This window comes from Chrysemys picta, unplaced genomic scaffold (genome assembly GCF_011386835.1).
Source record: "Chrysemys picta bellii isolate R12L10 unplaced genomic scaffold, ASM1138683v2 scaf775, whole genome shotgun sequence".
Taxonomy (NCBI): Eukaryota; Metazoa; Chordata; order Testudines; family Emydidae; genus Chrysemys; species Chrysemys picta.
Genome location: NW_027053482.1, coordinates 18,603 through 23,975, shown reverse-complemented (window position 1 = coordinate 23,975; position 5,373 = coordinate 18,603). Strand labels below are relative to the sequence as shown.

Sequence of the window (5,373 nt, the reverse complement as noted above, 5' to 3'; positions counted from 1 at the left end):
AAAGGGAGCCCCCCCTCTTCATTTATTACACATGGTCACGCTACATCTGGCTACTTGTCCTACAGAAAACAGGCCCTGTGTGGAGTCCTCCACATGGAGTCCCATTGCTGTTCTGCTTGTTCCCCTTGATCCAACCCTTCTCTGAACAAGTAGCTCACACAGTCAGGTCCTACACAATCCAACATTCTGCTGGAAGCCATCAGAACCCTTCTTAGACTGTCAATTCTTGGGAGCTGGGCCTGTGTCTTCCTTTGTTTGCAGACAGAGCCCAGTATATTGTAGGTGCTGCCCGGATACATCATCATCCTCAACTCACCACGATTTCTGATCCTGACTATTCATTGCTCTGCAACATTGTTAATTTATCTACCAGGTGTTCCGTGTGGAGGGGTTTTGAATGAAGGTAGAATATTCTACCCGATGATGTTCTCTATCTAAATCCCTTTCACCCTGATATATATTTTTTCTCATTTTGGTTTAGGATTTCATTATGAAAAAAAGTTTCTTAAGACTCTTGTTTGTTCTCAGCAAGAGCATCAACTGGCATAACATGCCTGACTTTTTTATTCACAACTTTGCATCAGACACTGCAGGAGCCATTGTGGTGAGTAAATAATATACACAGGGTCCGTGTTGTTGGTTGGAAAAGGTTGATGAACTGTGGAGAATACTTAGCTGCTCACCCCACGCTAGGGTCCATGGAATCTGGAGAGTTGTAAAGAACTTTGTTGTATACACTGAAGCAATTATTTCAGTGTGTAAAATTGAGGTCAGTGCTGATTGACTGGAAATATTAGTGTGAATGGACAGAGAGAGGATGCTAGTTGGTGGGAAGTAGGAGATGAGTGAACAGAGATGGATGAGGAAATGAGGGAGTGAATTTGTGGCTGGGTAGAAACAGATGAGATCCCTTTGGACAACACCACTGGCTGAGCAGCTTCATGATCTGGGAGCTCTTCCATCAGAAAGGAAGATCCTGGGTTTTGGCTGGGCTCCTTGTTACTTTTGGAATATCTGATGTTCTTTTAGCTGGGGATTTATTGGAGACTCCGGAGAAGCCTGTGGCTAATTTAGCCTTTTTTGAGGCCTCCAGAGTTAGCTGTGATGCCAGGGCTTTGTATAACCTCCTCAACGAATGTGTGAGGGAGTAGGACTGATGCTGGGAGCACTTGTGTCTCATTTTCTATGTTTGCCCCTTTGTGACTTACAGGAGATGATTAAGAAAGAACCCCGGGACTCTCTCTCCAGCACCATACGGCTCCAGGCCATGGCCATCATTATCGAGCTGAGGTAACGTGACTTCTCATTTAACTGCCCAGCCTTCACACCTGGCTTCTCACTCCATGCTCGGTGGGACCAGAGTTGCCAATAGCAGTCCCTCACTTCGTGCCTTTTTCTCTTTAGATGCTGAGGACTCTTTGGGGAGGAGCTGGGGGACTATTGCATGGCTGACTGATGATTTTCTACCCAGTAACTTTGTAATCCTCTTTACTCCACATGTGATTCAAAGCCAAGAGTCTCTGCAGACATTTTGAGATGATTTTCTTTCTGGAGGTGTCAGCTGAGTCATTTCCTTCACTCTCTTCTGTAGCGTTTCTGAGCCGGATTTACTATTCGGGTCACCAGTCCCTGCCCTCCCGTGCTTTTCCTGTATTCTGTTAATCTTTGCCAGTGTCTTACTCTTCTACATTGTTACTGTTCACATGATCTTGTTCTCTTGTATAGTCCAGATGTCTCTTAGTCTCACACTCCTTCAGCATAACCCTCAGTTCATGTGCTCACCATCTGATGCCTCCGTTACGCTTCAGCACCTCAAAGTCCAATCCAGGCTTCTTCCTTTTACCAGCAAAAAGCATGTGGTGAAGGCCATGAGCTCCCACCAGAGATGGGTCCTGCTGAGAACATTCCTCAAGAGCGTGTTTTCCCTGCCACTTCTAGTGACATTGCAGGTGCAAGGAGTAATCAGGGGTATAAGCGGCCAGTACACAAAGGTAACTGAAGAATGGTTTCCTGTTACTTACTTTGGGCCCATATTGGTGATATGTGACTACACTGTCAGCGAAATTTCTCATGGAACGCCATTGTGGAGTATCAGTTGGGGACTTTAGCCCCGGTGACGTGGCCCTGATCATTCGTCCCATGCATACAGCAAGTAGCTGCCACATTCCCAATTATGAAAATGATCCATCCGTTTTCAATTTACTAGGGAACTACTGGGGATCCCAATCTGGGTGGTGAAGCTAGAATGAGGCATGTGGAATGAGGAAAACGTACTTAGTGCTTGCCCCAGAAATGGGGCTGGCTATTGTTTGATCACTGACCGGGTATTTCTGATGTGTGGCACCTCCCACAGCTAGGTCCTCTTGCATGAAGGGGCTGAATAAAGTTGGGGTCCTGCGGCACTCGATACAGCCACATTTTCAGCCTGAACTTTACTTTAGTCCCTACCTGTGACCTGCAATTATTTGCAGTTACACCTTAGCTCACGTGGGCACCTGAAATACCTGATTTCATACCTAAATCCAGTACTTTGGCATCGAAGTGATCAACTTGACGGGTGAAAAGACCAGTAGGAGCAAAGCTGCGCCTGCAAATTGTGGGTGTAAATATGGTGGCAAATCTTTAAACATCTGACCCGTACTGTCAGAGTTGCTAAAGCTTTCAGTGCCTGCGCTTTTTAATTCTGAAAAGCCATTTATGGCCCTAAAGTTGAGGGGAGAGAAATTACGGACACTGGACCAAATTCACTACCAAAGTCAATAGAATTTAGAACACTTAATTTGCCTCACATCCCGCATGCTCACATATGCTCTCTCTAACCAAATCATTGGAGTGAATAGTATCTAAGACCCAGAGGAGTAAAGGGCAAAGACACAGGGCCGGCGCAACCCATTAGGCGGTCGCCTAAGGCGCTACAATTTGGGGGGTGGTGACCACAGCGGTATTTCGGCGGCGGGACCTTCCGCCGCCTCTGTGGGGGGCGGCATTTTGGGGCGGGACCTTCCGCCGCCTAGGGCAGCAGAAAAGCTGGCGGCACTCCTGCAAAGACAAGGTGATATATTTATGAAAGTGATATTTATTTCTAATGTTAAAAAAATCTCATTTCAATGTAGGACTTTCTTTTGCTATAACATTTTCCTTACTCTCTGGTAAGGGCTTTGCTGCATGTTATCTTCCCAAGGGAGACATTGATGAATTCATTACATTAGGTTTGGGGGATGATTTGGAAGATCAATTATAAGAAAAGGGTCATTTATACTGCAGATGTCTTTCTGTTCTCAGTTTCCTTTGGTTTATAATGGAAATGAGGCAGGGATATAACGATGCATCTGGCTTTCTGGGTGATTGTCAAGAGCACAGCTTTGAATCACGGCAGGCCAATATCAGTTGAAACGTGAGGCTAGTTTTCTTGAGATTCCTGAAGGATTCACTGCCCAGAACAAATCTAAATACTGTTTCTCTTGTGCTCAGGGCACCCACATTATTGAATAAGTGAAGTAGCTAATTATTTAGCAATTATTGTGTACAAGAAGTATGGGCCAGACTCTTCGCTGGTATGAATCCGTGTAGCTTCACGCCCGCTGATGGAGCTATGTCAATATGCACTCATTGAGGATCTGGCCTTATTTTTATAGACCTTGTCTTAGGACAAGGTCTGAACTATAAATTCTATTGGTTTATGACTTGGAAGCCAGAAAGGCCCATTAGATCATCTAACCCAGGGGTGGCCAACCTGAGCCTGAGAAGGAGCCAGAATTTACCAATGGACATTGCTGAAGATCCACAGTAATATGTCAGCAGCCCCCCATCAGCTCCCCCACCCCACTCCCAGCGCCTCCCGCCCTCTGGCAGCCCCGCTGATCAGCGCCTCCCCCTCCCTCTCGGCACGTCCCGATCAGCTGTTTGGTGGCGTGCAGGAGGCTCTGGAGGGGAGGAGCGATGGCACGGCAGGCTCAGGAGATGAGGCGGGAAGGGGTGGAGCGGGGGCAGAGCCTGTGGCAGAGCCAGGGGTTGAGCAGTAAGCACCAGTAGCGTAGCTAGGGTGGAAGCGGGGCAGCGGCCGCTCCCCCACCGAGCACAAGTGGCGCCTTTTTCATTTTACTCACCCGGGAGCAGGGAAAAAAAGGCGCCACCTGCTGCGGCGCTTTTACTGACGGGGCGGCGCTCCGGGTCTTGGCGGTACTTCGGCGGCGGGACCTTCACTAGCTCCGGGTGTCTTCGGCGGCACTGAAGCTTCATCGCCGAAATGACGCCGAAGACCCGCAGAGCGAGTGAAGGTCCCGCCGCCGAGGTGCCACCGAAGACCCACAGAGCGAGTGAAGGTCCCGCCGCCGAGGTGCCGCCGAAGACCCACAGAGCGAGTGAAGGTCCCACTGCCGAGGGTGGGTAAAAGCACCGCCGCGGGTGGCGCCTTTTTTTTTCCACTGCCCCTGTTCCCTCCACCTGGCTACGCCCCTGATGAGCACCCCCGGGCACATTGGAACGTTGGCGCCTGTAGCTCCAGTCCCGGAGTCGGGGCCTATACAAGGAGCCGCATATTAACTTCTGAAGAGCCGCATATGGCTCCGGAGCCACAGGTTGGCCACCACTGATCTAGCCTGATTTCTTGTATAATACAGGCCAAAGAATTTCACCCTATGATTCTTGCCTCAAGCCCATAAGATAAATTATTTGTATAATCCACAGCTCTGTGGCGCTGAGCATAACGGTTCCCCCTCCTTTCAGGTTCTCTTCATTGAAACATTGCAGACCCTCAACGAGATGCTCCAGAGTCTGATTTTAGAAAATCCAGTTCCGGCTGAGCTAGAGAGGATCTTGCAGGTAAACAGGATCTGGAGATGCCGGTTGGAGGATGGTAAGGTAGGGAAGAGGAACAGGAAAATCTTGTTAAGAGCTTGTGAGGGAAAGGAGAGTTAAGGAAAGAACGGAGTGCCCCACCTCCACAGGGTTCTTCTATTAGGGCATATGTGACAAGGTTCATGTAGCACGGGGGAGTCTTCTATTTCCATCTGTGAGGTCTGACAATCTCCTCCATTGTTACCCTCAGTTTCTTTCCTGTCTCCAGGTGGCCCTTGCATCACAGTGTCCTTTCCAAATGAGGACATTATTCCCTTTACTGCCCATCATTGCCACTCCTGATGCAATTGGAGGGGTCGCTGCCAGGACTCTAGTCCCCCGTGAGGGCTGGCACCTGGCCTCCACAGAACTCCCAGCTCCAGCTGTCCCACAGTGAGAACCAATGGGTGCAATGGGAACCAAGACTGCCGCTAACTACAGAGCATGAGGGCTGGCCCAAAGTCTGCAATCATGAAAGAATAGAAGTTTTCCTCCAGCTGCTCTTATTTTGCTGAATGAAATGCTGGATTGTGTGGC

General features: G+C 48.9%; 1 long non-coding RNA gene across 1 annotated transcript; it reads left to right on the top strand.

The window, feature by feature from the left end:
* The first annotated feature begins 720 nt into the window (after positions 1 to 720).
* LOC135979335 (uncharacterized) lies at positions 721 to 4,821 on the top strand. The gene is made up of 3 exons (XR_010596665.1): positions 721 to 1,290; positions 1,847 to 1,991; positions 4,726 to 4,821. It is a non-coding gene; the product is annotated as an uncharacterized LOC135979335 (long non-coding RNA).
* Positions 4,822 to 5,373: the final 552 nt, after the last annotated feature.